Raw genomic sequence first — 23,182 nt, forward strand, 5'->3', positions numbered from 1 at the left:
TAGCGTGAGTTTGTGAGGCGTGGGCACTCCGTGCATATTTCTGATGTATGTTAAGCCTGTGTGACACGGCACTGTGGCGTCTTCTGCAGGTCTGCCTATGGCATGTCCCCAGGATGCGGGTCACAGGTACACAATGTACATGGGAAGGACTCCATCCGCAAATGTGCTCAGCCTGAGGGACTCTGTCAGTGTCAGAGTAGCAGATCCTGGGCCTCCCCATGACACCAGGGAGAATTATGGCCCCGCTTAGCACTACCATAACATTGGTTGCAGGGAGGACAGGTGAAAAATGTCCCTGGGAATAGAGAAAAGGAATTTGACTGGCTCAGCAGAGGCTGAGCTGAGCCTAGTGTGGTACGGAAGAGCACTTGATTAAAACGGAAACTCTCAGAGGTCCTGAGGAGGAAAAGGGCAGCTCGTCCTGGAAGACAAAGAAATGTGGTTCCCCGTAGTAGAAGTGAGTGGAGGCATGAATGAAGAAGCAGGCCCTTGAGGGGAAAGGGAGGCATGGGGCTCTCAGGACAGTCAGCCTGTGGGAGCTGGGTTGGGGTGCTGGTGGACCCGGGTTCCCAGATGAACGAAAACCCCTCCTCCTCTACTCCCTGCTCCTCAGCCACACAGCCAGCTTTTCCTATAAAGTGACTGTGTCCCACCTGGGACACTTCTGAGACTGGAGAGGACTATTAATAATTATGCCAGGACAGCAGGTACAAATTGGGACTATGTCCAGTCTGGGCGTCAGGAATGTCCCAAGGCTCGCAGGCCAGGAGGAGTGTGGGTAGAAGGAACAGCCTTTCTGTGTCCAGGCTCGGCTAGGCCTGGCCAGGCTCCTAGGAGGCTCAGAGAAGCCCACCTCCCCCCAAGCATACCCGAATAATTAGGAGAAACTCTACCTTAAAGTAGGGCAATCCTGTTGATACCCACCCGTTTCTTCAGGCTCAGCTGTACCCACAATCCCACTGGGTGTTCTGACCACAGGGGCTCTTGCCAGAATTTTCTGGATAGAAACAGGACTGGATCCAAGTTCCCCAGATACAACCTCTTATATTTATCTAACATGCATTTATTATTTGGCTTCCTAACTCCTGCACTGTGCAAGTGGCATTACACCAATATTGCAGGAAAAAGCTGAAAAGTCAAAACAAACCACCTCGAGTTCGACCACCCTAGCAAGATAATTAATTTCATTTTTTTGAAGTCCCTTCTGATTCTTGTCAGTTTGCCTATGTTTTCATTCCATTGTTACAGTGTGTACATAATTCTGCATTCCAGGTCTTTCATTTCACATTTTATCATAAGCATTTTTTTCATGAAGCACAGTTTTCATCAATATTTTAAATGGCTGCATAATAGTTTGTTGAGTTCATATACCATGATTTACTTAAACAATTCCCCGACAGTTGAACATTTAGGTTGCTCCCCATTTGGGGCTATTACAGATAATGTTGCCGCAAACATCACCGTGCATGTGGAATGCTGGCTACTCCTGCGAATGGCTCCGTTGGACAGGATGTCATGATGGGGATTACTGGGTCAAAGTAAACGAGCGTTTTTATAACCCTTGCCATACTGCTTTCCAAAACAATTGTTCCAATTTCCGCCATCATCTGTAATGGTGTACCGGCTTCTATGCAACGTTGTCAATGGGGCTTCTTATTGTTTTTTCCCCTCAATTGCTAATTTAGGAGGTGTGAAATGGAACTGCCATGATGAGTTAATTTACATTTATTGGTCTCCCAGCAAGGACAGATGTTTTCTGTGTTATGAAAGACTCTCTCTGTGCTAATGTGTTTATGTGCATGTGAGCATGCGTTCACATGTGCTTGCAGACATCTGTGCACGTATGTGTGTGTACATGAGTAGCCCGAATGCAGCATTGGTTGTTTTACTCAGTCCCTCTCCACATTATATTTTGAGACAAGGTCTCCCAGTGAACCAAAAGATCACCAACTGGGCCAGGCTGGCTGGGCTGTGAGCTCCTGGGAGCTGCCTGTCTTTACCTCCACCCCACCCAGTACTGGGATTGCTGGCATGCACCTCCACACCTGGCTTTTTATAAGGACACTGAGGATCCGCATTCAGGTCCTGGGCTGGTGTAGCAGGCACCTTACCCACTGAGTGTCTCCCCAGCCCCACAAAAGACTTGGATAGATACTATTACTCTTTGGGCTACAGGGATGGTAAGACAAGGGCCCTGTCTTCAGGAAGCTCACAGTCCAGTACCGTGGGCCTGGGGCTGCTGGGAAAGCAGACTGGATACTCTAGGGGAAATACTCCTAGAGAAGGTGATGTTGAGGTATCCCTGGAAGGAGAGGCAAGCTGTGGACCCAAAGAGAGAAGAGCCTGATGTGTGGGGGGTTTAAACCTCAACAAGAGAAGAGAGACTGGAATATATGGGATAGCCAGGGACCTGGGACAGAGGATAGAAAAGGGGCCAGCTGCAATGTGACACAGCTAATTGGGGGCAGGGCTATCTGCCACGGGACTCCCAGATTTAGCCCACCCTCTGAGTGATGGCAGGACAGGCTCGCATGACTTTGACCCTGCTGAGGGATTCTGGGAAGCTGCTGCTGCTGGAAGCTCTGCCCACTCCAAACTCCTGAATCAGCTCTTGTGTTTATTGCACCCACCCAGGCAATTCTCATCTACACCAGAGTTCAAGGTGTCTCTCTTCACCAAGTGTGCAGCTGGCTACGCAGCAGAGCCACCTGCAGACCTGGAGAGAAAAGTCCCCTGCTCAGGCCCCACTCCTAGAAGTCACCCCAAGATCTGGGGCTGGGATTTAGCACAGACATTTTTCAGAGTCTTTGGGTGCCTCTCAGACACAACCACTGGTCTCGGATGTCCCACCCCTAGACTGGTCAGGCCTAGTTCTCCTGACTCCCTACCCTCCTCCCTGAAGCAGACAGGGGGATGCAACTGGAAGGCATTGTTAACGTTCATTCTTCAAAGACTAAACAGTATGGATGGTGATGGTTGTCTCTAAGCCTCGCACTTAGGAGGTAGTGGGAAGAGGATTAGGAATTCAAGGCCAGCTGTTTAAAGGAAGAGGAGAAGGAGAAAGGCATCAGTAACAATGACTAGCTGGGGACGTAGCTTATTCTAGCTTGTTCGTAGAGTGCTTGCTTAACGTGCTTCAGGCCCTGGGTTTGGATCCTCAGCGTTGCACCAAACAAGCATGGCGGCACGTGCCTGGAATCTTAGCATACAGAAAGATCTAAGTTCAAAGTCAACCTCAGCTACAGGCCAAGTTTGAGGCCTGCCTGGGTTCCTGAGACTCTTTCTGTGGGGGAAAAAATCCCATCATGGGTCCCAGAACCTGGGAAGCAGGTGCCTACCTACCTATTACTGGAAATTCATAAAAGCTTAGGTCTGCAGGCCCAGCCTCCATATCTTAGAGCCTGCAGGAACTGAGGAAGAGGCACTGAAGGAGAGACCACAGGGGCTCACACAGCACAGCAGCCTGGATCTTGGGTCAGCTTTCTCTCTCATCCTCCACTTATAGATGAAGAGATAGAGAGTTTTAGGTTTTAGCTGGAGGTCGTTTAGGCTGGCGAGAGCTGAGACTTGAAGTCAAGTCTGACTTCGCTGTGTTTTCCTTGTCCTCAGAGTAAGGAAGAAGACACCAAGCCCCTCCCACATGAGCTTTTCCCCCATCCTAGGCTTCTGGTCTTTTCCTAGCTCTGCAGGGGCCATGGTCCAGCAAGTCTTTCAAATGAGCCAAGCTAGAGTGGACCAGAAGATGACCCCCACCCAAGTGTCGACACAGGACCAGCCCCTCCCCGCAATGGCTACAGGCAGTGAAGGATGGGGGTTTGGGGGAGAAAGCGTGCACACACACACACACACACACACACACATGTTTGGGTGGGTACGCACTCCTGTCTTGGGCAGCAGCCCAGCTTTTGCATCTCCTTGCTGGAAGAGAGAGCTCAATTTGGCTGCAGTACAAACTCCCCAGTCACTAAACTGCCATCTTCATTTAGTTAACGCTCTTTCTGGGCAGACCTGGCTGGGATTCATCTTCATTATCCAGTGAGGGGCTCACTCCAGGCCGGGCTTTGATCTCAGAGCAGCAGAAAATCGCCTCGTGCAGATGATTTCCCCTGAAGGCCATTAGCGGGCCTGGTAGGAGGCTGAGCACCAGGGAGGAGCTACGACCGTCCCCTACCAACACAGGCCCCTCTCTGTCCGTACCTGTGCCCAGGCTGCTCCTTCCAGCCCCATCTCGCCTCTGGCCTTTAAGCTAGCAGGACTGAAATCCTGGCATCTTTGTGCTGTCCCCTGACCCTCATAACTACTGCTCTGCAGAGTCCTCTCACGTTTCAGCTTTGCAGATTCCAAAGCCTCGGCTGGGGTGGTAGCTCAGCTGCTGCTGTCTGGCTAGCGTGCACAAAGCCATGGGCTTGAGCCCCGGCCCCACTTTAAACCGGGTATGGTGGCACACACCTGTGTTCCCAGAACTCGGGAGGTAGAAGCAGCAAGACCGGAAGTTCAAGGTCATCCTCAGCTATATAGCAAGTTTGGGGCCAACCAGGGCAGCACAAGACCCTGTTCTTAAAAAAGAACTCTCTGAAACTAGACCCGCCAGAGTATAAATCCTGCCTCAAAATGCCTACACAATGACTTTGTTTTCCACATCTATAAAACGGGGAGATAACTCCACTCTTGAGATGGTTCTACATATGATATTACATCGAAGTCCTAACACAGAGGCTGATGCAGTCTGTGTGCGTCACCAGGCATCCTTCCTCCAGACAAGCACTGCCACACCAGTTATAAACAGGGACACTGGCTCGTGGAGGTGTCTTGGTCAGTGACTTTGAGTCCCTTCCTTCCGAGCCTGGGTGTCCTTTGCAGTGAGGTGTCACTACCCTAGGCCTGCTACAGCGTCGGGTGGGCTCCTGTCTGGCAGGTTCAGGGCTGCAGGGCTGACTCAGAATTATGGAGATGGGATGTGCTTCGGCTGCCTTGCTCCACAAAGCAGCTGGACACCTCGCAGAGTTGGGGCTGTGAGCCATTGTGGTTGCTGGCACTCTCCCTGAGGTTGGCTTGTGCTCCAGACCACACCCCTGGGGCCAGCAGGATTTCCCAATCTGAGTCCTAACTCTGCTCAGAGCTCTTTTACATCCAGAACAGCTCCACCCTAAGCCCAAAGGTCTTCCTCTCTGACCCTCTCGACCCTGTATCCCAACCCTCAAATCTCGATGATTACAGCCCTGCACTCCCCGAGTCTGCAGATCACCCCCCCCCAGCCCAGCCTCATTCTTGGCTGTCTGCCCAGCCTTAGGCCTTTCTCCACAAGCCATGCCCCCAGCTGGTTTTAATCCCTTGTGATTGGCACTCTCTCACCACTCAGGGCAAGGACATTTGGTCTGCGAAACTGGCGCTTCGCCGCTATTATCTGCCCATGGCGACAGAGTCTGTAATCCAGCGCATTCATCTTTTCTTCCTCCGCACACGCTCCTGGGCAGGCAGACCCCTCTTGGATCTGTGCGAACCGTGCAGCCAGCGAAGACAGAGGAGCCTTTTCACAGCTGGGCCGCAGGTCTTTGAGAAGCTTATCCGTTCAGAGAGGCTCGCTCGGAAGGATGCAGAAACTGCTTCATGAGCCCAAACAAACGCCTTGTGTTCCCCCAGCGTGGCTTCTTGGCCGACTTCCTCGCACCTGACCACCCATTAATCTGCCTTTTAACTGGGTCTGCGTGTGTCCCGGGCACATGGTTACTGTCTCCAGCCCCAGCTGGGTCACCTACAAACTGAGTTACCCTGCAGGGCCATGTTTAGTGGCTCGGAGATATAGACTTGCTTCTTTGGGAGAGGATCCAGCCTCAGGCCCTGAGTTGACAGGCAGTCTTCAAGAGCCTGGGATCCTGAGAAAATAGCTGCTGCTGGACATCCAGAGGATGGCCGAAGGATAGGGCCTCAGTCTAGGCTTTTCTGAGGGCCCAGGGGACCTAGAACTTCAAATGGAAGGTCATAGCCTGGAATCTGTACCCAGTAGGACATAAACGCCTTGCCTTTGTGGGCAGTTCTGTACATGCATGTGTGTGTGTGAGGTGTACGTGTGCTCATGAGTGTTTTGCTGGGGACAGTCCACAGTTTTGTGGAGAATCATAAGGTCCAGGATTGATTGTGTGTTCATGCTTTCAACATTGCAGTATGATATTTTCTACAAGTATGTTCATCCATGTTGACAGCCATCCTGGAACACACGCAGGGCCTGTGAGCTACAGGTTAGACGTGCTGCTAGAGCATCAGTCATGATCATTCAGTTCTGCACGGGATCTCTGGGGTCATCCAGGCCAAGCCTCTCGCTTGGCAAGATGAGGCCTTGTGGTAACACCTTGACTTAATATGGTGGTTTGAATGAGATTGGCCCCTGTAGGCTCATTGGTTTAAATATTTAGTCCCCGTTTGGTGTGGCCTTGTTGGAGGAGGTATGTCACTGGGGGCTGGCTTTGAGGTTTCAAAAGGCTTGAGCCATTCTTGCCATTTTCTGTGGAGTCTCTACCTCCTGCTTTGGGATCAGTATGTGAACTCTCAACTGTTCTGCCACCATGCCTTGGCTCCACCATTATGAACTCTAACCCCTGTAATCATAAACCCAATTAAAGTACTTTCCATAGAAGTTGTCTTGGTCATGGCATTTTGTCACAGAAACAGAAAAGTAACTAGGAATGCACATAGCTGACCTGTACCTCATACAATAGCCACCAGCGCCCAGGCCAGTCTGGCTGCTGGCCCCATACAGCTAGGTCCTGCCTAGGCAAAGAGCCCTGAGCTCAGCCAGCTGTGGCCCCGAGCCAGCAAGATGCTCTTCCATAGCAGGGATCTTCAGATCTGCCCCTGACTTGTCCCTGATCCCAGACCTTATCAGAGCCTCCAGACGCCCTGCCCTGCCAGACTTAGCTTCCTCATTTGCCTTACACCCTTAATCCCTTGAGGGCTGAAACAGCCCAGGCTGTCTCTCCCAGGCCCAGCCATTCCTCCGTACTGGCCGTCCCCCACTCATGCTGCAAGGCATCTTCTAGCCCTGGAGAGACATTTTTCTCTCTTGCCAGGAGCCACTTTAAAATGTGCAAACTCCTGCAAAAACTGGAAACAGCTAAGAAAGAACAGAAAGCAATGTCTCTCTTCTTCCCCCTCCCCAGCTGTCTAACCTGTGCTCAATCACCTGAGTCTTAGTTCACACTCTGCCCAGGGAGCACTGAAGGACAGAGGACTGGGGGGGGGGCACATCGGATGGAGCCCTGGGATGGCTGGCTGCCTGGCTTCTTTTGTTCCCAGGGATACAGGTTCTGTCCTTCCCACAGAGTGTGGGGATGGAAAGGCACTTGTGGCCCATCTTGCTGGGTTCTTCTACTTTAGACTTAGTCTTGAAGGCAGAACTATTGATATGAATATTTATATATGGATGGGTCCTAGTCCCCAGTATCTTGTAGATTAAGGACTGAAATCCTATGTGTCTAAAGCACAATGAAGACACACATCAAAGGTGGTATATTTGGGTTTGAGTTTCTCATTCCAACACAGGAAACTGAGTCTCAGAGAAGCATCCTCCCTGCCCAAGACTTTCTACTCCTAAGCACACCCACTTGCTACCTCTATGGCTGATTGATGGGTAACACAGGGCAGCTGCTGTAGTAGGGATGGGGGACCGCAACTGTTGTCTCTGTGGGGCCATATATCAGTCTCCTTGAGAGGCAATGGATGTTTCTCAGGATACCACTGTCCTGTCCACATGGCTGAGGAACCAATATGACTGCCTCTGCAGTGAAGTTTTGTTCTTTTCCAATGCTGGGGATTGAACCTAGGGCCTCCACTGAGCTGCATTCCTTGTCCCAGTCCAGTGATTTTTGAAAGGCACCTCCAGCTAAGTGGACTCCTACAACCCCACGAGAATCTCCTCTGTTTCTTCTGGCCCGGTGGCCCAGATAGCTCCCTAAGGACAGAGGCCTTCATAAGTGGAAAGATGTTCTTTCTGGGCAGCAAGCAGGACTTTAGCAAGTAAGGGACTGCAGTGGGTATCGGATCCTGTCTACACACCATGGTCGGATAATGGCTATGTGGGTCTCTACCTTGGCTCCATTTCCCTTTGATATTTTTTGTTTACTTGCTTCCTTGTTTTGAAATAGGGTCTCGTGTAGCTCAGGCTGGCCTCAAACTCACTGTGTAGTTAGCTGAGGATGGACCTGACCTTCGGATCGCCTAGTCTCTGTCTCCCATGTGCTAAGATTACAGATAACGTACCACCATGCCCAGTGTTAGGGAAGGATGGGGTGGAACCCTGAGCTTGATTCATGTCAGGCAAACACTCTACCAAATACCAAATGAGCTACATCCCCAGCCCCCATTGTCCTTAGTGTTGGCTTCATTCCCAAGCATTCTTTTCCTGAATGGAGCATCAGCTCACAACCCCTGCTCTGTAGCCTGGCAGTCCTGGTGGGATGAGAGTGCCCTCTTACCCACTTGTTTTGTAGAAGTCTAGGGTGGGGCCATCCCTGAGTGAATCACTGTGCCAGGGAACAAATATCTTGACTGTCCAAGTCAGGCCTGGCTCAAGTACTACCTTAGCAATATCAGTTTCAGGAATTCCATCTCCAATGACCTGAACCTGGTGCTCTTGGGCTGAGAGAACCTTTACTTATGTTCCCTCTCCAGTGTTGTCCAGGGGTGTGGCCTGGTTTGGAACAGGGTGGGGCTATGGAGGATAAACGCATAGTGGGAGAAAAGGTTAGTGAGCTGGGCCAGAACGGAAGTATTTTGGATGCATCAGAGTTTCCGTCCTCAAAGATGGGAACTAATAGCCCTACAGTTTCTGAACCCATTGAGTCAGCAGTAACCCACATGCCTTCCATCCCTATACACACAAGATAAATGGGAAAAAAAAAAGTTTAAAATCCCAAGCTAAGGAGAAGATACTGTCAGGAGTCAAATTCTGTTCTCCACCCTAAGCTTTCTGAGCTGCATCTTCCTAAAACAGCACCAGGCCCAGTGAGGAGTTGGCCGTGAGCTAGATCGGAGGTCCCATCACACGCTGCCTCTTCTCAGAGCTGCCTGGGTCGCTGGAGTAAGGGCCTGTAGAGTCCTAAGGGAAAGGAGGGAGAAACTGGCTGGAGACCAGAGCCGGCCACAGGAGGGGGCAGTATCTTGCCTATGAAATATTCATGATGGTTATTGAATCAAGCTTTATTGGAATAAAAACACACTTGCTGAATACATTTATTCCTCTGGTTCCTTTCAACCCCTTTCCCTCCCTGAGTGATTTGATTTGGGGCTGGAGAAAAAAAATTTTTTTTTTCCCATAGTAAATTGGACTTAGGTCAGCAAAAGAAAGATGTTGTGTCAGGATTGGAGCAAAGCAAGAGAACAGCCCTCTGGGGGCTGTGGGAGGTTCCCGGGACCACTGGGAAGAAATCAGATGGACCAGATCCCTCCATAGGCCATATTCCTGTGCCTTTATGCAGGCTGCACACAAAACCACTTACTGACAGGCACTGTCCCCTTCATAACACCCCTCTCCCCTAGCACTTGTGAGGGGTCAAGTCCAACACGGGGTCATGGCAATGATCTCACAGTTAGGCTAAGCCTACAGTTCCTCTGTAGAGGCCCCATTCTGGGGAGAAGCAGATACAAAATATCTATCTGTCGTGCGTGTGTATGTGTGTGTGCTTGCGTGCACGTGCAAGCATGAACATATGTAAGTCAGAAGATAGCTTTAGGTGTTGCTCACTTGTTTTTTGTTTTAAACTTTTTATCATCCATCCCTTCATCTATATCTATTATCTCTATATATATATACACATACACACATACACACACACACACACACACATATATATATATATACACCTGTGGTGCACATATATGTGGAGGTCAGAAAAGAGCTTACATGGTCAGGTTTGGTAGCAAGTGTCTTTATTCATTGAGCTACTTGCCAGCTCTCACCCTGTTTTTTGAGGCAGAGTCTCTCAGTGACCTGGAACTACTACCATGCCCAACATTTTATACAGGGCTCCAGGAGATGAACTTGGGGCCTCATGCTCCCTTGCTGACCCTTTAGTGTTTTTCTTCCTCCATTCAGCTCTCTGGGCCATGCAGATCTCATTTCCTGTCATCACACAGCATCCCCAGGTTCCCACTCTAGACTCTTCAGCTCTATGTGACTTCCTGGCTATCTGCGAGGGTCTCTTTTTTCTCCCTAACCTTACATACAGCACTGTTGCACACAAACCATTAGAACACACACGGGTGTGTGTATATACATGTGCAGAGTCATGCCAGCATCCCCCACAGTCTCACACACTCTTGTCCATTCTGATTCCTTTACACGCGCATGCACGCACGCACACACACACACACACACACACACACACACACACACACACACGAGCATGGAATCCCCACGCTCCAGCTCACATTCATCTCGCACTGTCCCGCTGCTGGCTGACTCGGCACAGACAGGGGGCTTCTGTCTTCGTTCTCTGTACCTAGTGAGCACGTGGCTCTGCACCCTCTCTGCCCTGCCCAAACTGCAAGGCAGCTCTGGGGACAACCCAGTCTCGCCTGCCTGTGGGCCCCCTTGTTCTTTCACAGGGAAGAGACCCAGGTGAGAGCCGGGAGGAGGACCCCAGACCCTGGGCTGTCTCTCTTGCAAACTGTCACCCTGCTTGATCATGTCATGAGAGATGACCTGAGCTGTCCTGGGGATATGTGTCAGGAAACCCGAGACAGACAGGCATGCAACCTTACTGTGACCCTGACAGGCCTGGCCTAGGGTCTGGGTCCCTAAAACCCATATGCTCCCCAGGTCTTGCAGCCTAGTAGGATAGGTGCCATACTGGAGGGCAGCTCCCAAAGTTGCTTCTATTTGGTCCACCGGTCACACTTGCCAACACCCAGTACCCTCTCATGCCTTTGCCCACTTGACTCTTCTGGCCTCACCCCACCACATCCTTGTCTGGGAAATTTAGAGTCAAACTCTTTGCCTAACAAACAAGCTACTCCTTCCCCAAGTCCTCTGCCATCTGGTTCCTCTCTTTGCTTTGTGGGCTTTGTCTGACCACCTCTGCCTCAGGGTCCAAGTTTCCCATGCTCTGTCAGCTCCCTGACCCATCAAGTCCCTCCACCCTGCCCCCACGTGCCTCACCACCAGTCCTGAAGGGCGGGAATTCAGGTGAGCCATTTCTGTGTTAGGTAAAGATATCATCAAATACCCTCTGACCCCTGTTCCTCATATCCCTCTGACGTGCTGAACTTGTGGGTATGAAAAAGAAGGGTGTGACCCTCAGGTAGCAGGGAGCCAGCCAGAACCTCCTGTGGAGAAGAGAGGAAGAGGGGGAAAGACCGAATAAAAGGATTGGAGAAGCCCTGGCTTTGACCATAAGAAAAACTACAGACAAGTAAGATGGCTCAACAGGTCAAGGCGCTTGCCACCAAGCATAGCAACCTGAGTTTGAGTCCTGGGACCCGTGCATAGGAGAGAAAGCACACAAGCTGACCTCTGATTTCTACACATGCATATGTGTGTGCGTGCATGCATGCACATACACCACACACACAAACACACATAGACACACAGAAATAAAATGTAATTTAAAGGGGGGGGACAGACAGGCAGTGGTGGCGCACTCCTTAAATCCCAGCACTCGGGAGGCAGAGGCAGGCGGATCTCTGTGAGTTCGAGACCAGCCTGGTCTACAAGAACTAGTTCCAGGACAGGCTCCAAAAACCACAGAGAAACCCTGTCTCGAAAAACCAAAAAAAAAAAAAAAAAACCTGTAAAGGGGGGGGACAGAGAAAATGAATATGGTAGACAAACTAGCCTCAACCAGCATGTTCACTTCACAAGGTGTGTGCCATTTACTGCCCCTACATCCTAAGTGTCTGTTCCCCTTCTGGAAAATGGTCACAGTAAGGCCTGTAGGTGCTAACAGGTGGAGGCTGCCCACAAAAGAGACTCCGTGAATGGCAGACACTCTTGCCACCATCATCCCCAGTATCCCAAGGGCCCATGGACATTCGCGATGCCCCTCAGTCTGCCCGTGCCTGCCTGGCGGACATGCCAATCTGTCTGCATTTGACAGCTATCACAGATCACAGTACTTGATGCCCGGCTGCTCAAGCCCCACCCTCCCCTGCTGCTAATGATAATTGATCTCCCTCTCTCCCATGGCTGTGCAGCCTTTCTTGACTTAACTCAGGAATAAAAGACAAATAAATAAATAACCCCTATCCAGCATCCTGTGATTAGGAGATTCGGCTCTGTCCTGAATCGGATGACCACCATGAGCCGAGGAAGCTGTGGGGTCTCCAGTGTCTGGGTATCAGGGGAGGAGCTTTAGTCTCTGCTTAAGCTGGGCCACCTTTGGGACAACTTCCTGTCTCCATTGGCAACCTTTTCCTACACACAGGGAGCAGATAATTAAACCAGACTAATGAAGACTCACTCGGTGCTAATTCCTGTAGTGTTGAAAGGAATTTACATTCCTGTGCGAAGAGAGAAAGGAATTAAAAATTTGAAAATAAATAAAGTCTTAAATATTGGACGAGAGCTTGCTAGGTGCTAGACAGCGTTCAGAGCCCTTTACAAATAATAACTCATTTAAACTCGTCTCTTTGAAGGTGATATTTGGCTGTCAGCTTGGATTTGTAACTGGAAGCTTTGTAAAAGAAGGCATTTTGGATCAGACACAATTGTCAATGTTGCAGGTTGTCAAGGACGTTGCTATGAGGACTCACTGTGTTTAAATACCATTTAACTCCTTGCTGCCGGGAATAGGGGACACTGGATGGATAGAAAGATTTTTAAAATTTTTATTTTATTATTATTTTTTAAGGATGAAAAGAGAATTGTTCTGCTTCAGTGTTGGGAAATTCAGGGCTGTCGTTCTGCAATCAGATAAAAACCTTTGACCTGTAAATGAGACAGCCTTCTGTGATGAGTAAATGAGGCAGTCTTCTGCCCCTAGTGGCAGTATACCCACATTGCAGGAAAATACTCAAAAGGTTGAGATATATTCTGCAAATGTGTACCAATAGGATAGCAGCAAATGACTGACCTAATTGATTATTAAAGGAAGAAAGGATATTTGGGTCAGTGGGTGGGAGTCATCACAATGTGATTGACACAAGATTGGCCCATACACGGATGGTTATGAAAGCTAAGTGAAATGGTTTTGTTAATTAGAAAGAAGAAAATTTTTCTATAATAAGGAGACATTCTTTGCCTTGTTCTTTTCCGTGATTCAGTGCCTGGAAATATGGGAGAGGATCTGGAGAGATGGGTCATCAGGAAGTGAGCTCATGCTCTTACAGAGGCCCAGAGTGTGGCTCTTGGCACCCATGTTGGGTGATTCACAACCCTCTGATGCCCTCTTCTGACCACCATGGGTACCCTCATACACATGCACATACACATACATGTGCACAAATAAAAATACCTCTTTTTTATTAAATATAGGACAGAATTCATATCTCCTGCCGGCTACTCCAAACAGGCATTTCTGAGGACTCTTCCAGTACTTCTCCCTCTAACTCACAAGAGCATGGGGGACAAATGTATGTAGGTGACAGACCTTCAGCATAGCAGAAAGGTGAGCCTTCCCATCATCCTCTTGGGCTGCAGCCCTGGAGCCATGATGTAGTCTTCTCCAGGGCAGATGAGCTGCAACCATTTGCTGAACACGCCAATCCAAGTGCTTGCTACAGGTTTGCCATAGAGATTTATCACCCAGGCACTAAGCCTCCTCTGCTCTCCGTACTAGACTGGGGTTCTTGTCTTATGCTCTCTTCTCCAATTCCATGTAATTTCCCTGATCCAATGGCTAATTTTCATCATTACCTCTCCACACTCTGTCACAGAAACTATTCAGTCATTGAACAAGAGCTTCTGCAATTGTCCCAGACGATACAGAAGAATCTGAACTCAGGTTTTGATGGTACCCCTTTTGTGACCACCCATTTTCCTCAGCTGGTGAAAGTTTCGATTAGCTGATGTGGTCATCAGAGGTGACAAATCTGAAAGGGTTCTGGCTGACGAGGAGCTAGAGGACTGTGGGTAGACTCTCTATATGCTCCTGGGTCCTCAGATGCTGTATATATGTGACATTCTGAGACTGTCTCAGTGTGTGGTCTCTCCCTGCCTCTATGTTCTGTCCCTTCACCCGACAACTTGAAATTGTCTACAGTAGCAACGTTTACGCTGTAGAAACCAACCAATGCTACAAAACCAAAACAAGGACTTTTTTTCTATAAAGCTGGTCGTTGACCACCAACTAGGTCCAACGGTGAGAGGGTATCAGACTTCATCCCTCCACCCCAGCCACTTGCTGCAGATTGACTCAGGTGCTGTCAAGGTGACAGGAAGCCCATGAAGATGCAACAGGAGAATGAGAATAAGCCCCAGGAAGAACTCCACCCTGTGAGGGAGATAGTCTTGTTTCCCAGTGATTGGACAATATCCCCCAAAATGCATGTCCACCTGGAGCCTATGTGAACTGATTTAGAGGTTGTCTTTGCAGATGTAATTAGGGTAAAATGAGATCATACTAGATGGAACCAATCACACACACACACACACATATGCACACACACACACATGCACACGCACACACACCACTCAGCACAGGTCTAGGAATGCCCAGTCAGAGAGGGCCCCAACCAGCCACTCTAACCTTGAGCCCCCTTGTCCCTTCACTCTCGCTAAAGCCAGCCTGTGTCCTAACGTACTCTCGCTTATGCCCTGGACTTACTGTGTCAGGTGAAGGTCTCTTGTGTTTGCTGGCTGCGCCTCTTCACAGCAATACAATGAAACACCATACATCCCACACAGTCCCCACAATCGTCAGCCCCTCCCGAGCTCTTTCTTCTTTTCCTTCTGTCAAGGAAACCAGATTGGCATTGGCGTAGGCGGCTTAGGCCTCTTCTTCTTCCCCTGTCCTTGGGTGAGTTCTGGAAGTTGGGCTAGACTGTGATGCAAGGTCCCAACAGAGAGAAGGCCTGCGGGCAGTGGGGCACTGGGTCCTGAGCACGTGGGCCTCCAGTCACCATGCTGCCGTCAAGTAGCTGTGGTGTCAGAGGTGTTGCTGAAGCCTCAAGGCCTCTGGAGACTAAAAGGGAGGCAAACACAGAGCTGGGGAGAGGAGGAGACCAGGACCAGGCAGGGCCATACACAGCGCTGCTGTATGTCCCTACTTGGTGAGCAACCCCGTGTTAGGTGACAGGTACCGGAGGAGACTTAATCCCACCCTCCAGGCTCCTACTTAACCCCCTGTAGGTGGGAAAGACATAGAGATCAAATTTGAGGAGCTCCAGCTATGCTGTAACTCTGTGGGCTATCTCGGGCAAGACCCTGCTCCTCTCCAACCCCTGATTTCTTTAAGACTGAAGAGGAGACTTTTGAAGCTCTTACTACCACATGGGCAATGAGATGGAAGTGAATTACTCCCTGAGGATAGAGCTACAGAATTCTAAATTCATCTTAAATAAAGATCCTTGTGTTTCCTGCAGAGACTCTGTACCAGGACTGGGCTGTGGCCAGTCACCTTCCTGCTTTATTGGGGACACTAATGAGGCCTAGGAGGCCCTCCTCAGGGCTCCCGGGGGCAGCACTACATCTTGTGGCCTTAGTGGCTGTGGCTGCTGAGTGGATGGGTGGAGGGTGAAGGGGTGAAGGGGTGGAGGGGTGAGGGCAGGTACTTATAGACCCAGTTTAGGACTCGTAGCACCAGCAAGATGACAGCTGCATCTGCCCTCCGTGTGTTTTCTTATTTGTTCCCAGCAGGAAATCGATGGTGTTAGAAACCATGGGATAACTCTACAGCCCCAATCGATAGACCCTGATTAATTCAGCCATGGCCGTTGGGTAAATTTGCTGCATCATAATTAGAATTATTAATTAAAAATAGGAAATCAATTGACACAAATTAGGCAGAGTAGGAGTCAGCTGGGCTTCTTTGACATTGCTGGGATAGATGCTTGAGGACATCCTGTGTCTCCAATTTGGGGTCTGGTGCTCATGTGATCCCTGGGCTCCCCTTTATTGAGACCCTCCAGGGTCAGCTATTTACAGAGGACAACAGAGCACTGGAGAGCATCTCAGGAGCACGCACACACCCGTGCTCGTGCGTGCGCACACACATACACACACACACACACACACACACACACGCACATACACGGGACCCAAGGCTTTGTGCAAGCAAGGCAAGCATTCTATCAGCCGATCCCCATGCCCAGCTTAATTATTTTTTAACTGAAAAAAATCAGAACTTTAAGAAGAAAATATCTTCATTGCCACTTATGATTTTCATTCTCTATTCAAGCATGCCTCTTTTAGCATCATAAGATACACAGAAGGTATGTCATATTCTGTCCTTTTTCCCCAACAGCATGATATAGCATTATTTAATTTGATCCATAATTATCTTTTTAAGTGGCTGCATACTATTCTCTGGATATGCCATAGTCTGCCTTTCTGACTCCCAATTTGGGGATATTTTGGTTGATAAATAACAATAGTTGTCAGTCCGTGGTAGTGAATGCCTTTAATCCCAGTACTCGGGAGGCAGAGGCAAGTGGACCTCTGTAAATTTGAGTCCAACCTGGTCTACTGAGTGAGTTCCAGAATAGCCATGGCTACTACATAGAGAAACCCTGTCTCAATACGTACATACATACATACATACATACATACATACTAGTAGCAAATTTACTGGGGTCCCTTCTTCCTATTTGTACTGTGGGTCCCATGTGTATTATTTTGTCAAATATCAACCATGTGTTGTATGTACAATATGGCTGTAATTTCAGTACTTAGGGAGAGAAGGCAGATTCAACGTTCAAGATCATCCTCATCCATTTAACAATTTCAAGGTCAGCCTGGACTACCTGAGATCCTGTCTCCAAGGGGGGGCGGGGCATCCTCATAGACATCTTATAATGTCTATACAAGGATTATCTCCTTAGCATGGGGACCTGGGGCCTAAAGGAGTAGAGCGTCCTTCCCAACTGTCCTAAGGAGAAGTTCATGAAAAGCCTGGGGTTCTCCACATTCTCACTAGCCGGTGGCCATGGCCTATTCTCCCATTTCATTTTCTCGTCTACAAATGTCATCTTTCCACATAAGGAAACTGAGGCCCAGAGCTGGGCGATGGGCTCTCCCCGCACCTTCCTCCTCTCTCTTCACTTCATTCTCAGCATCTTCTGACATCTTACGGTGACCATAGCCGAGCAGAGCAATCCCTGGGAATATTTCCCCCAACAGGGTGGCCAAGCTGAAGCTTCTAGAGAGACAGGGCTACTCCTGTCCTGTCTGCTATCGTCCTGCCAGGTACAAGACAGTCGCCACCTATGCGGGCTTCTGCCAGATCCCACACTGTGTACACATTGTGCCATGCCAATGAGAGCAAATGACACTCAGGGTCCCAGGGAGGCCAGCAGTCTGGCTGGGGAATACCCCGCTGCTCCATCCTCTGCTGGCTCCATGGCTTCACCATAGAGCTGAGGCTACAGCTCAGTGGAAGAGCACTTGTCTAGCATGCGTGAGTCCCTGGGTTCAGTCCTTGCTACTGCCAGAGAGAGAGAGAGGAACAAACCATTGAGTTATGCTTGTCCACTGTCTCCCACCAGTCAGGAGTGGCCTACCTGAACTGCATCATTGAGGGTGGCTTTCTCCATCTTCAAGTCCTCAGGGCCTGTGCTGTGCATGAGTGCTGGGCCCTAATCACATTCGCTGCTGGGTGCGGTTAGTCCCAGTGTTTCGTGGTCATGGAACTCCCTTCCCTGTTTATGAAAACATCTAGGCATGTAAGCAAAACCAGGGAAATAGACATGTACTTACAACCTCAGCACTTCTACTGTTCAATACGAGCAATTAGTTATTGACCAGCTTGGCTCTGTGCTAGGAGCTAACCACTGGTACATGGCTGGGGATATAACCCAGTTAGTAGAGGGCTTCCTCAGCACGCTCAAGAGCCTGGGTTCCATCTCAGTATCACGCACGGTGGTGCACACCTGTATCTCAGCACCCAGGAGAAGGAAGAGGCAGGAGAATCCGAAGTTCAAGGTCATCCTTGGCTTACCTACTAGTGAGTTGCCCGCCAGCCTGGGCTATCTACGTGCTACCCTTAGGAGATCCCTTAGTCTGAAGAATACAGATTATTCTGCACTGGTACCATAAGTTATTTTCTAAAATATTTACAACTTTGGACAAAGTCTTTCAAAGATCCACTTTATCCTCTTTTGTTTAGGAAATCAAATATAAGCCAGGCATAGTGGCACAGGCCTTAAGTTCCAGAACCTGAGAGGCAAGGCAGAGGCAGCCAGTTCTCTGTGAGTTCAAGGTCAGCCTGGTCTACACAGGACAGCTAAGGCTACAGAGAAAGTCTGTCTCTAATGCTCATTCCTCCTGCAACAGAAGACTCCTCAGGTCTGGAGCCTGAGGTGGAGCCCCCCAGGACTTTGTCTCTTCAGAATGAGAAGTGTGTGCTGCCACCCCCACCCCTCCCCTTGTGACAGTCAAGGAATACCATTAAGGGAGCAATCTTCCTTCTATGGGTAATTTACAGAGCTTGTAAGCTGTAAAAAAAGTTTGAAGTGTTCTCTAACCAACTTAATTACCACGAGTCTCCTCCTGAAGATCGTTCCAGCTAGTTGAATATTAATCTGTAATTCTCAGTCCCCAGGGGCTGATCGCAAGATTGTGCACACTGAGTCATTAAGACCAGGAGCTCACTGACTCTGGAGAACCGGGGACTTCCTCCTGGAACGCAGAACGAGAGTGTCACGTGCTTGAGGTTGCTGGGCTTTCCTGCCTGATTGGCAGTTCACCTGACAGGTCACCCTGAAGCAGGAATTCTGGGGCGGGTGCTTTTATGAGTCCTGGGACAGAGGTGTTGTAAGAGGCAAAGGACACAGTGAAGGGGCCATGGCCCAAGAATCTTTGACCTTGAATAAGCCATTGCCCCCTCTTCATCTATAGCAAAAGGGGGCTGAGAGCAGACAGTGACTTAGCAGGTAAAGACACGTGTCACTAAACGTAATGACCTGAGTTGAATTGCTAGGACTTGCTTGGTAGAGAAACCTGGCTTCCACCGACTTGTCATCTGACCTTCCAATGCAAATGTGCACACAGATACACGGACATACAGGATACAGACAGGCACACACACACACACACACACACACACAAATAAGTAAATGTTTTTTAAAAATTAAAAGAAGGGATCTGGACCATGTTGTCATGTTTTATGCATGCACATAGGTGTATAAGCATGTGTGTGTGTACAGGTTTGTGTTTATCGCTTTGACCCAGCACCAGGCACAGTGCTCTATGGATACAAAATTGGTTGTTTCTATTTGCACTCAGAGGAAGGCTGGAGGAAGACCAGCAGGCAGCCTCTGGAAGGGGCTCTCTTCCAGTCTCTCAGCCCTGCTTCTGCTAAACCACCTCCGCTTCTGTCAGCCATGCAGTTAGGGTTCTGAGATAGGTTCCACAAGGTGAAAGGGGTCCCCCGATCTAAAAGGAAACATTAATAGAAGGCCAAACTTTGTGGGGATGTGTGGGTTCTTGTGACTTCTGTAGGTTCAGAGCTGCTGTCCTGTGTCACCTTGGACTCCTGCCTAGATACTTCTCTCTCCCTGGCATCCTCCTTAAAAGTGCCCAACGGGACTGAAATGCTAGGCATGGTAGCACATGCCTGAAATCTTAGCACTTGAGAGTTGGAGGGCAGTCATGACTGTCATGGTAAAAAGCTGTCTCAAACTTAAAACCTTGACTACATTATAACTCCCTGTAAGTAGGGGCTACATCAGATCCCAGGGGTGTGTGTGTGTGTGTGTGTGTGTGTGTGTGTGTGTGTGTGTGTGAGTGAGTGTGTGATCCTTGGGAACATGGTACTTTGAGACAGAGTCTCCTGTTGGCCTAGAGCTCACCTACTGGACTAGGCTGGCTGACCAGTGAGCTCCAGGAATCCTACTGTCTCTGCCTCCTCTGGGCTGGAATTACAGGCACACACTGCCACACCTGAAATTTCTGCATAGGTGCTAGGAAAGAAAACATGTCTAACCAAGCTCTGTCCAGCCCCAGATCCCAGTTTGTATTGCTGCTTCCTTTCTAACGGCCCCTCCTTGTTCACTCCTTCCTCCACCCTCACCCACAACAGTTCCAAAGCAAGGGCTAGGCCTTGTAATTGCTCAGTGAACAGTCATGGGCTGAGTGAGTGGTAACTAGGCTCTCTTGGTTCATTTATGATTCAGATGTCCCCCAAGATCTACACCAAAGGTCTGGGGATGTGACACTTGCCTTGTGTGCACAAGGTCCTGGATTTGATCACCAGCATTCGGAAGGAAGGAAGGAAGGAAGGAAGGAAGGAAGGAAGGAAGGAAGGAAGGAAGGAAGGAAGGAAGGAAGGAAGGAAGAAAGGAACGAAGGAAGGAAGGAAAGAAAATTCACACCAGAGAATTAGCACATTAGGCTGAAGGAAGTCACCCCACTTGCCTTTAGAATGCCCTTGGTTGTCCTTGGTGGTACGTGTGTGGGTGGCTTTATTTTCCTACGATTGTCCTCAGAGCGTGGGCAGGGCTATCACTGGAGGCTGAACTATGCATAAGCCTCACACTGGTAGTGACGCATGATAAGTCTGCCATCACCATGAGGAGGTGGCCAGGGCTGGCAGCAGGGCTCAGTGTTGGCTGACCCACAAGCCTCTGAAGTTGGCCCATTCCCTCCACATTGGCACTGGGCCCCACCCATTCCCAAGCCCTAGGCAGGACAGTGGGGTGCAGCCACTGAATCAGAAGCTAAATAAGTCTTGTAACTGAGCCAGAAAGGGGAAGGATTCTGAGAAAGCTGCTCCAGAGCCTGTGGTGAGGTATGCCCTCAGGGAGGGTTGGAAGGGCCAGGAAGGGCTGGAGCAGCAAGCTCAGGGTCTCTACCTCCTGGAAACACACTCAAGCACACAGGCTCTACTCCCATCTGTCCAGTCTCTCCGCGTGTGTGTGCTGCCTTTCTTGAAGACCACACAGGCTGTCAGAAGAGCTGTCCTTGGCTCTGTCTCAGGCCTGAGCCTCTTCTCTGTGCTCTAGGCTTTTGTGTACAGGTTACTTAGTGTCATTCAGAGATCTTATTCCAGGGATATAGACTGGAACAAGAAACAGAATGAAAACAGCAATTAATTTTCCTGTCAAGGATGCCAGCAGCCGTAGTAGCAGCAGAAGGGGGCGGAGGAGAGAGAGGGAGGGGGAAGAGGATAAGGGGAGAGAGAGGGAGAGTGAGGGAAAGAGAGAGAGGGAGGGAGGGAGAGAGAGAGAGCGAGCCACAAGGCTTAGAGCAGCTCAGTAGAACATATAGATCTCACATGCACAGCCCTCAGTACAGAATCTTTGGGTCTTCCACATGTATACCGTGCCCACTTCTGGGCTCAGCCATATGTAGAAGAGGGGGAGGAAGCCTGGCTGCTCTCTGACCTCCTCAGGCCTGGTTCCTCTCATCAGAGAGGAATGGGAATGAGAAGTGTTTGTTGGGCCTCTCCTCCATCCCACCAGGCCTTCATGGCTCCAGTTTTGTGGGTGCTAAGAAGAGCCTGGTGCTTGGGGATGCAGAGGACAGAGCTGGGAGGGATCAAGCCCATCCTCCTTTCTCTGCATGGTTAAATAGTGGGTGTATCTGGGACATTTGGGACAGGACCTAAACCCCCACTTTTCTACCTTTGGGACCAGTCTCCACAGCCCCACCCTGGCCCATCTCTACTTTCCAGAGTGTGGTAACAAGTGGGTTCATGTGTGTCTCTCACATCCTTGTCCTCTGACCTCCTGCTGAGGTCATGTGTGGCTCTCACATCCCTGTCCCTCTGATGTCCTGCTGAGGTCATGTGTGGCTCTTACATCCTTGTCCCTCTGATGTCCTGCTGAGGTCGTGTGTGGCTCTTAAATCTCTGTCCCTCTGACAAGGTCAGTTTCCTGTAGCAGATGATGAATGCCACAAGCTGCCACTGTGCAGAGCCCCGGGCTAGCCAGCTCTTTGTCATTCAAGTTCTTTTATGTCTCAAAGCCATCCTGGTGGACAAGTTTTGTTTGCTTCTTTGTTTATTTTTGAGTCAGGGGCTTAGGTAGCCCAGGTTGGCCTCAAACTCTCTGTAGTTGGGGATGACCTTGAACTTCTGACTTCCTTGTCTTTACCTCCTAAACTCTGGGATTACGTGGATTCATGCCACAGCTGTTGCATGTGGTGCTGGGATTCAAACCCAGACCCTTGTGCACGCTTGGCAGGTGCTCTACCAACTGAGCTAGAGCCTCCAGCCTAAAGGTTTTAGTGTATCCATTGCCACTAGCGAAAACAGAGGGTAGGAGGAGTACAATGACATTTTAAAGATCACACAGCTAATCAGTGAGTGAACTGGACTTGAGCCCAGCTATGAGCAGGTAAGTATCTAAGCCAGGAAAAAATGACCAGGACAACCCTTTGAACTGTCCGGGGCAGGTCCCCTTTCCCCAGCTTGATGACACCGCTCCTACTCAGTGAGGAAAACCTCACCCCACCTCCTTCCTACTCGGTGATGCCTTATGCCAGCATGCTCAGAAGGCCTGTGACGCCTGCAAATGTCACCGGCTCCACCTGAAAAGGCTTCCATCTCCCCTGCGGAGAAGCCAACTGGATGGGTTTGCTGAAAACATCCTCAAGGGGTTTTTTCCATGTCCACTTGACCCACCACACTCAGAGCCATCTTGGCTCCTCACCCCAGCAGATCAGTTCATTCCATACTCACTGGAGCAGAAACCACAGTGGTATTAGCCATGAATAATTATTTGGCACTTAAGGTGTATGTATGTGTGTGTACACATGCACATGTGCATGCATGTATAGGTACATGAGTGCATGTAGACTTTAGAAGCTGACATTGGTTGTCTTTCTCAATCACTTTCTGATTTTTTTGAGACAGAGTCTCTCACCGAACTGGATGTCACCAGTTTGGCTAGAGTGGCTGGCCAGAGACAGGGTTCTCTGCCTCTGCCTCCCCAGGGTTGAGCTTACAGACTGCTGCACCTGGCTTTCACTACAGGTTCTGGGAATCTGAACTCAGGTCTTCATGATGAGCCACTTCCCCAGGCTCAACACTGAAGTGTTTTTACAGGCCTGTTTGGAAGCGTCCACTCACCTGGTGAAATCACCTCCGTTTGT

At 49.7% G+C, this 23,182-nt stretch overlaps 1 protein-coding gene across 9 annotated transcripts in view; it reads left to right on the plus strand.

Annotated features, from left to right (window-relative positions):
* Positions 1–23,182, plus strand: part of Megf11 (multiple EGF like domains 11) — a 330,639-nt gene that overhangs the window by 210,452 nt on the left and 97,005 nt on the right. The window lies entirely within an intron of this gene.

This window comes from Alexandromys fortis, unplaced genomic scaffold, assembly GCF_014885135.2.
Source record: "Alexandromys fortis isolate MF-2015 unplaced genomic scaffold, M_Fortis_MF-2015_v1.1 scaffold_70, whole genome shotgun sequence".
Classification (NCBI taxonomy): Eukaryota; Metazoa; Chordata; class Mammalia; order Rodentia; family Cricetidae; genus Alexandromys; species Alexandromys fortis.